Below are 9,936 nucleotides of genomic sequence, written 5' to 3'. Positions count from 1 at the left end.
ATATATATATATATATGGAGTCCTTGTGTAGCTCTGTAGGATAAGCACTTGACCACAAGGTCGGTTTGAACCACAAGGTCAATTTGTACCTCAAGGTCGGCAGTTCAAACTCACCAGCTGCTCCTCAGAATTTCTATACAGGGTCACTATGGGTTGGAACCAACTTGATAGCACTTTACTACAACAACAATATTCTAATTTGTATAAAATATTAGTCCACCAAGTCAAAGTAAGACATAAAAATAGTTGCTCCAAAGCAGGATACATTCACAAACATGCCAGACATAAAAATAGTAGCTCCAAAGCAGAATACATTTACAAACATGCCAGCTCAAAGAATTACAAATTTTGAATACATTTACATTTAGGAAAGTCACACCATACACATACAGTTTAAATATTCAAACCATTTCAGTTTGCTCATTAGTAATTTTAATGTAACTTTGTGTAATCAGAACAATGCCAAGGTATAAACTGAATATATTTGTGTAATGAAAATGGAAATAATGATTATGGCTTCTGATGCATATAATACGATAAAGGCTATAATAAGTAATTTTGGAGGCAATTATTCTTCATAAAATTTTTATTATGTATTATTATCATTTAGAAAATTTTGTTGAAATAAATAAAAGAAGCAGACCATCAATTTTAATACTGTTGTGTAAATAACATGCAGCCTAATAGGTTATATTTTTCTTAGAGAATAAAGTGACTATTATTAGGTATTTTATTATAATATTAATACTCTGAAAACATTTTGGAAAAAAAATATAGCGATCTTCTCTGACGGTCAATGTAATTTTAATACCCTTTGGATTTTCAGGTAGTCGTGATATGCCAATATATTGAGGAAACAGAAATTAATGAAAACAAAATAATATACAGGGTCACTGAGGCAGAACCTTCTCCACAGCACACCATCACCACCACCATGTGCAACGTAAACACTGCTGGATCTTCAGCCATCCTTATAATATCTTTAGACATGGTAATTCTGCCTTCTGAAAGTTTGTATATTTGCCATCTTGAAAAAGATAGTACTTACAAAACATTAAAAGCAAAAATGATTTTATATTATTTTATTTATTTAGTATTCATAAGGTATACATTTAAATGACAAGGCTAATGATACATTTTTTAAATGATCAAATAAACACTTATACGTCAGCAATTTATATTATAAGATTGAATTATTTTCTTCTATGAAGATCCCTGTATAGTCTTTCTGGATCCAATCCCTCTCCTCCCTCTTTCTCTCAGAGATAATCATTACATGTAATTTTATGTTATTTTCCTTTTGGTTTTAAAATCTCCTGACCTTCAAAATGTTTTAAAACATGCATGGAACAATCAGAATGTTTGTTTCTGGCTAGCAGTTTAAGAGAGTCTTAGAAGCCCCATTACAGTCAAGCAAATTTGGATTCAGATAATAATTTATTCTTAAAAGTATAGCTTATCTTTTTTTTTTAATTGCATTATCTAAATAATTTGAATGACATTTTAAAATAACATACATAGTTGTTGTCAGTTTATGATAATTGTTTTTATGTAAGAAATCTTGCTTTATTTATTTATTGACTATTGGTTCCCACCTGTAGATATTTTAAGGACTTCTACCTAGATCATCTCAAGGAGCTCTGGTAGTGTAGTGGTTACGAATCGGGCTGCTAACCTCAAAGTCAGCAGTACAAAACTACCAGCTGTTCCGTGGGAGTAAGATGAGGCTTTCTGCTCCTGTAAAGATTTATAGCCTCAGAAGCCCTCTACAGAATCGCTATGAGTCGGAACCGACTTCACGGCACATGACCACCACCACCACCACATAGATCATCACATTTGTAAATATAACAGTTTTAATTTTTTCTTTTTCAATCTGTTTACCATTTTTCCCCCTCTCCCTTAATTTATGATCTGAAATGCTTATGCAATGATGAATGATGAGAGCTGTCTATATTTTCCTATTCTGATGTGGTGCTTTGGGTTAATGCGCTGGACTGCAAAGTCAATTTGAACAGCAAAGTCTGCAGTTCAAGCTCACTAGCTCCTCCTGGGAAACCCTATAAAGTATCTGTATGAGTAGGAACTGACTCAATAACACTTAAGAACAACAAAACTTGTTAAAGTGAAATATTTTAACATTCACCATGGAGTATTTTTTTTACTATAGCCTTCTTATTCCCTTGATCAAGTTAAGTATCCTAATTATAGTTTTCAAAGAAGTTGCTAACTGCTATACACAGCTATTATAGCATGTACTGCAGTCATACAGTTTTTGTTTTTAATGTTTTGATATAATAAAACACCTGAATTTATTTCATAATATTTAACCAAATTCCAATTCCAAGAATAATCCTTTCTTGGTTAGGATGCTTATATTTCTTTCTAAATACCAGATTTGTTTTGCTAACATTTTTTTTTTTTTTTTTAATGATATGCGTCTTCATTACTGGTTCAGATTGACCTTTAACTTTCTTCTTCATTTTAAATTCTTTCTGTACTTGAGATCCAGAATGTAATAAATTCTTTTGAAAATGTATTGGAGTGTCTTGAGGATTGAATTGTGTTCCCATAGAATATGTGTGGCAATCCTAACCCAACAACTGGTGGATGTAATCCCACTTGGAAAAAAGATCTACTTTGTAAATTAATGAGGCCTTGTCAAGATCAACTGTGTCCTTAACCTAATCACTTCTAATTTATAAAAATAGCACAGAAGGGAAGATAGAAGCAATGTGAAAATCCTTGAGAAGCCAAAAAAGGACAAGGAGTACACAGGAATACATACAAGTGATCTTGACTTGGACTTTTAGCCTCCAGAACTGTGAGAAAATCCTTTTATTCCCCTCTTTAAAGCCAAGTTGCGATATTTCTGTTACAAAAGCACTAGAAAGTTTAGAGTGTGTTTCTTATTTTTGTATCTTTTAATGTTTATATAACATTAGAATTATTTCTTCCTTGATAAGGATCCTTGGTGGTATTGTAGGATAAACGAACTACAAGGTTGGTGGTTCAAATTCACTAGCAGATCCACAGGAAAAAGGATGAGGAGTTCTAGTATGATACTGTAGGTTCAGCACTGGACTGCAAACAACACGGTCGAAAATCTAAGCTCCACAGATGCTCTTTGGAAACCCTGCGTAGGGTTGCTATGAGTCATAATTGACTCACAGGCATTTAACAACAACAAATCTTTCCGTAAATATTTACAATCTTGGAACCCTACCTTGGGTCTCTATGAGTCAGAATCTACTCAATGACAGTGGATATTTAATAGGAAGTCTTGAAACATCAAAGGAGTTTTTTTAGGGGGCACAGGGGGAGAATAAGTGTGAATATTTCAAAACAAAAATTCAATTTTTGATTATTCTAGTAGTATCGTAGATTCCTGCTGTGGCCCTGTAGGATAAGCAGAGGACTGCTAACTGCAAGGTTGGCCGTTCAGGCCCACCAGCACTCCTTGGAAACCCTATACAGGGGCACTATGAGTTGGAAACAACTCAACAGAAATTTCGTGTTGCGGTTATCTAATATTGCTGTAATAAAACTACCACAAATAGGTGGCTTTAATAAACATTTTTTTTTTTTTTCACAGTTTAAAACCAAAGTCGGTTGCTATCAAGGCAATTTGGAAACATAGTTACTCTCGAGGACAAAGTAGAATTGTCTCAGAGGGTTTCAAAGGCTGTAAAAAATTTTTTTCTGGTGGTGGTAGTGGTGGTATGCTGTGGAGTCAGTTCTACTTATAGTGACCCCGCACAGGGCTTCTGAGGCTGTAAATCTTTACGGGAACAGAACACCTCATCTTTCTCCCACGGAACAGGGGGTAGTTTCAAACTGCTGACCTTGAGGTTAGCAGCCCAATTCATAACCACTATGCTACCTTTATTTGGTGGGGTATGAGAGTAGGTAGGAGTTAGGGTTAGTACTATGGCCAGGGCTAGGCCAAGCCTTGAGTTTCATGTAGCGTTAAGGTTATGGTTAGGATGAGGGCTAGTGTTAACATAGTGGTTACAAATCGGGCTGTGAACCGCAAGGTCAGCAGTTCGAAACTACCAGCAGTTCCACAGGAGAAAGATGAGGCGTTCTGCTCCTGTGAAGATTTGCAGCCTTGGAAACCCTATGCAGGGTCGCTATGGGTCGGACCCGACTTCATGGCACTTAACAACAACAAGGGCTAGTGTTAGGGTTAGGGGTAAAGCTTGAGCTAGAGCTAAAAGTAGGAGTTATTTTAGTTTTAGAATTATAGTTAGTTTTATTTTTAAAATTTATTTTCAAAGTCTACTTAGTTTCCTCTTCATTTGGGAATTCTGTAGCTATACTATTTTTCCTTTTTGTGTTTTTGTTTTTTGTTGATGTTGTTGCAAACTTCCAACTCTGCCTCCCTATTTTTGGAATCGTACATTTGTTTTACTGTGGAGACTTCCTTAGCTGGATTGTAGACTCCTGATATGGCACTGTAGGGTCAACATGAGACTAGGACCCAGAAGATCAGCAGTTCAAACCTACCAGCTGCTCTACAGAGACCTTATACAGGGTCACTATGTGTCAGAACTAACTCAACAGTACTTATAACAACAACATAACTGGGTTGAGTACTGGGTGATATGTCATGTATGTTAATATAAGTTTTTTTCTGCTATTGTTGATTCTCTGTCCAAATAACCCCCTTTAGTGTATTTGTCTGTTTTTTACAGGCTTTACATTTTTATGCAAACAGACTGCCACATATATTTCCTGTGAAACAGCGTCCCGGTAAGAACAGACCACCTGTGGTTAAGCAGTCTATCACCTAATCACTGTGCACCAGGGTTCCTTCAGGTACAGGTATTAGGATATTTGACATATTTTTGGAGAACATAATACAACCCATAACAAACACCATGCAGAGTATGTCCTTTTTTGGACTGAGTGAGTACTTATACTTCTAAGACATTAAAAAAGCTTTTAGTCAAAATAATACATTTTCAGTCATGATATGGATTTTTATAACATCTTAGTATAGAAATTTGTGGAGTCCTAGTGTACCAGTGTGAGTTAATGTGCTGGACTGCAAAGTTGGTTTGAACTGCAAGGTCAGTGGTTCAAACTCACCAGCTGGTCCTTGGAAACCCTATACAAGGTCACTGTGGGTCAAAACTAGCTTGAAGGCATGTAACAATAACAATAATATATAAAATTACTATTAAACTATCAGATTCTTTTTTTGTATTACCATTTATAGTTTTACTTACATTCCATGGGGAGAAAACTTTCCAGCATAAATAATGAATCAAAGCAGTACTGAACTCACAAGGTGACTGTGCTTTTTATCTGGACTTTATCTGGACTGTAAGCAAAGTTTTACTGCATAAGTTGCACACAATCACACAACACCCAAAGCAACGGTTTATATATAAACAATGGTCATTCTTTTTGCCCTACATGGAGATGTAATTAATAGTATAATGTACTCAAGGAAAATCCATCTGCAGTTTCTACGTACTACCTGGAGACCATGTCCTATGGTACAGTGGAAGCTGCAGGTTCTAATGCACACAATCATTTTTATAATCTTTGAAACAAAGGTCAAAGTTCATTTAAGTCACTGCATGAACCCAAAGAAAATTAAAATAGCAAAGGTACCAAATGATCATTTGCAGTTTTTCAAAAGGCCAAAAGTGTCCAAATTATACAATGGTGGGAGATTTCATCAGGGGGTTCTGAAAAGTCCAGGACTGTTTCAGCTAAACCAATAGACACACAATTTGCATCATGGAAGTGGTCCTGGGTCAATGCGTCCAATAAGATAAACAGTGATAGTCACCTACACATGGTTATGATCTTTGATAGCTAGATTAGTGAGAAAATCAGGCTCGGACAAGTTTCTAAACTGTGCTATATAACTAGATACAATTAAGAAACTTTCCAATAAAAATTGTATATCGTGTCATTTTAATAGAAAGACAATAATGAAACTAAGACTATCTTGGCTGCTGGAAGAGAAAACAGTGGTTATAGTGTGGGCACTGGGGGTGGGGTCTCAGTACCCTGGACAGCTCAGGTGATGCTGAGTAGGAAGAATTTACTTTTCATTGCTGCTTACAGCGTTGACACCAGACTCTGGTGTGACTATCCAGTATTTATCCAGTGTCTGAATTTGCCAATTTGAGGAGGGGGTCATACTTTCCATGAATTCTTCTTTCACACTGCCAAAAAAACAAAACCAAACCAAGCACTGAGGTGGCTCAGCATGGCTTTGTAGCTCCCCAGCAGTGAAGGGGAGAGAGGCAAGAGGTGGGTGGTACAGGGTTTGGCTGCTCCTGGTGCCCCATCACAACAAACCACAGCACACTTCTTCACAGCCACAGCAGTTAACTACGCCCCTGTCATCCTCACTGCTGTTGGACCCAGTCTGTCATGTTTCTCAACCCACTGAAGGTATCAGAAATTCCAATTTTTGAAAGCAGTTTCAGTATTTTCAGTATATATGTTGGGATTTAATAACCATTATCCAGTAAAGGTTCAGTACGTCCTACACACAGACAAAAGCCCATTTCCTGTTCTCAGCATCTCTGTACTTCGTTGGTCCAATTCTGACAGCAACTGTAGTATGTTCTGTGCAGCCATGTTGTGACAGGAGTCCACCTTCTTTCTGATGCCATGGATGATCAGAGGCGGCTGAGAGGAGCAACTGATTAGAGAACAAACACATTCTTGTTATTGTGTAGCCTTTGTATTCAACCTGGAATCTCTGGACTCCAAGAGATACTGCAATTGATCAGAGGGTCTCATGAGAGGTTCGTGGGGGTACCGACCTGAAGAGATGTTATTCTTTACAATGGTCTTGGCTGTGGGTTAAGTGCCGCCAGACAACAAGTCCGGGGCTACCATGGCAGTCACTGTGGCCTTTGTGAGAAGCCTTCGGGTCTGCCCTGTTGAGATCTTTGGTGTGATGTTCGTGACTGACACCCACAGCCTGGGCAACCTCGGGCACCATGGGAAGAATTCCAGAAAGCAGCTTCTGGTGCTTAAGATTGTTGTTGTTGTTGTTAAGTGCCGTTGAGTCGGTTCCGACCCATAGCGACCCTGTACAGGGTTTCCGAGGGTGCAAATCCTTACGGGAGTAGAAAGCCTCATCCTTCTCCCGCGAAGTGGCTGTTAGTTTTGAACCGCTGACCTTAAGGTTCACAGCCCGATTCATAACCACTACGCTACCAGAGCTCCTTGGTGCAGAGACAGGCTCAATAAAGGTCACTTTTTTTCCATCTTCTGGTTTCTTTATTGGTGTCTTCTCCTCTGACTTGAGTGCTGGTTTGACGGACTGAGCCTGCAGAACTTTGAAACCAAGGATCTCCAGCGTTTTCTCAGCTGTGTTGAGTTTGGCCCCCTTCTTGTTGGTGCCTGCTCCTTCGGCAGTGTGGTTTCCCACCTTCACCTGCATCATCACCTCCCTGTGGTATGGCAGGGCTCATCAGTCAGGAGCATGGACTTTGGCTCTTTCTTGGTCTTCGCTTGTTTGATCTGGACCAGTCTGCTAATGGCATTCATCCCTTGCTTGTATTCTGGACCTGCTAGTGCAGTTTGATTATGGATTTTGCTTTCTTTTTGATTCTTGGTTTCACTCTCTCAGGGAGGGGAGGTAACTTCTTCAACTCCTCAAGAACAGCTATGGCAGCATTTTTCTTTGAAATCTTTTTGCTCTTGCCTTCCCCTATGAACTACTGAAACCTTGGTCACAAAACTCTTCATGTGAGGTGGCCCACTCTCCCGCGTAACCTCAAAATTCACAGGCAAGTTCCGTTTAAGTGCAATCTCAAACACTTGACTTATTTCAGATTTATTGAGATTTTCGTCTGATTCTCTTCCATTTACTTCCAGCCTCTCCGGAAGGAGCTTCTTCTTCAGGATGCTCAATGCTTTTTTTTTTTTTTCTTTTCATGTTTTGCAACCTGTCTTGTCCTTCCTTTTCCATTAAACTGCTGTCCTCCCACTGAAAGTCCAGCTTGATAAAGTAAAGGTGGAACTAGAAATGAGTAAATGTACTTGTGGGGTAGGTTCCTCCTCTCATGTTGTAGTTGTAGGCGGACTGTATCTGAAAGTAAGTGTCAGCAGGCTTGTACACTTGTTTTTTTCCAAGTTTCATGCACAGTACATTTAGTTCTACAGTAGGAGTTATGCTTTCTGGCTGCTGCCCCGACCATGTCTCCGGCCTGCGATGCTGGGCTGTGAGGATGACAAAGGGAAGGAAGAAGGGAGAAGAGGAAGGGACGGAGGGAGGGAAGAGGCGGAGAGGCAGTGGAGAGGGCAGACTTAGCCCAGCTAGGGGTCAGAGAAAGGGGGAACAGAATGAGACTTGACGGCAACTGCCAGCACAAACACTGAAGCAACTATTAAAGTTTTTATTATAATTTAATTATATTGTTGTTAAGTTCCTTTGAGTCGTTCTGACTCATAGTTAGCCCGTACAGGGTTTATGAGGAGCAGCTGGTGGGTTTGAACTGCCAAGCTTACAGTTAACAGCCCAGTGGCACCTATGGTACCACACCAGGATTACAATATAAATATTAAAAGCTACAAATCTCCCTCTCTAATCTATGTAAACCTTATACAAGGTTACTATGTGCCAAAGCTACTCGACAACATTTAACTATGTATTAGTGGTGTAGCACTAAGGATTAATGCACTGGACTCCAAAGTCGGTTTGAACCACAAGGTCGATGGTTTGGAGCTTCAAACTCACCAGTTGCTCCTTGGAAACCCTGTACAGGGTGGCTATGAGTCGGAACCAACTCGATGGCACTTAACAACAACATATATTAGTGAATTCTGGTCTGGTGATGTAGCACAATCACTGGACTGCTAGACCCTGGGTGGCTAAGATGGTAAGGTGTTGAACTAGTAAACCGTTCAGAGGTATCTCAGAAGACAGCACTGACCAGCTGTTCCTGAATGGTCACCACATTGAAAATCCTAAGGAGCGCAATTTCACTCTGCACACATGAAGTCACCCTGAGCCAGAAATGACAGATGACAACAATGACCAAGTATGATGTTCAGCTTAAATGTCAAACCTGGTTTGACATTTTCATTTTTAGATTCATCTTGGCTGTCATCCCACAACCCCTTAGAAAATGAGGTTATACAGGTGTTCTTCACAGTACTCAATCATAAAACTTGTGGGCAAATTGCTTACAAATATATGCTCTTAGAGTAGAAGTTCTCAACTCTGGCTCTTATCAAGATTGTACAAGATAGTTACTGTTAAGTGCTGTCGAGTTGATTTGACTCATAGCAACCCTGTATAAGGTTTCCAAGGAACAGTTAGTGGGTTTGAACTGGTGAACTTTGGTTCACAGACTGGTGCTGATCATACAATGCTACACCAAAAGTCTATGTATGTTGTTGTTGTTGTTAAGTGCCATCAAGTGGGTTCTGACTCATAGCAACTCTGTATAGGGTTAATGAGGGGCAGCTGGTGAGCTGAACCGCCAACCTTTAGGTTCAATATATCACCACTGCATCTCAGTTTAGTTAGATACTTGTCATTTAAATGTTTTACCTTTCCAACATTGTATGTTCTTTTTATTTTAACACTTGTAATGCCTTAACAGAATTGAAAAAAATTCAATCTGAACAATTTTTTTACTTTGAAGCAGTTTAGGCACATACAGAGGATGTTTTACTAACAGATCATTTTTATTGTTGTTATTATGTGCCTTCAAGTCAGTTCTGAGAACCAGTTGGCCTACCTTGCAGTTACCAGTCTAGTGCTTATTATACAGCACCACACCAGGATTCTACTAATATATTAAGGCCTCCACTAAAGCATTGTTGTTGTTAAGTACCATTGAGTTGGTTTCATCTCATAATGATCCTATAAAGGATTTCTGAAGAGTGGCTGGTGGGTTTGAACCACTGACCTGTGCTTAGCAGTACTGTGATTATCCTACATTG

The 9,936-nt window shown here is 38.9% G+C and overlaps 1 pseudogene; it reads right to left on the bottom strand.

The window, feature by feature from the left end:
- Window positions 1–6,504: 6,504 nt before the first annotated feature.
- LOC102817642 lies at window positions 6,505–8,226 on the bottom strand (annotated as a pseudogene).
- Between the last annotated feature and the right edge of the window lie 1,710 nt (window positions 8,227–9,936).

Source organism: Chrysochloris asiatica, unplaced genomic scaffold (assembly GCF_000296735.1).
Source record: "Chrysochloris asiatica unplaced genomic scaffold, ChrAsi1.0 scaffold00854, whole genome shotgun sequence".
Classification (NCBI taxonomy): Eukaryota; Metazoa; Chordata; class Mammalia; order Afrosoricida; family Chrysochloridae; genus Chrysochloris; species Chrysochloris asiatica.
The sequence above is the reverse complement of the archived record's forward strand: the minus strand, read 5'-3'. Positions and strand labels throughout refer to the sequence as shown.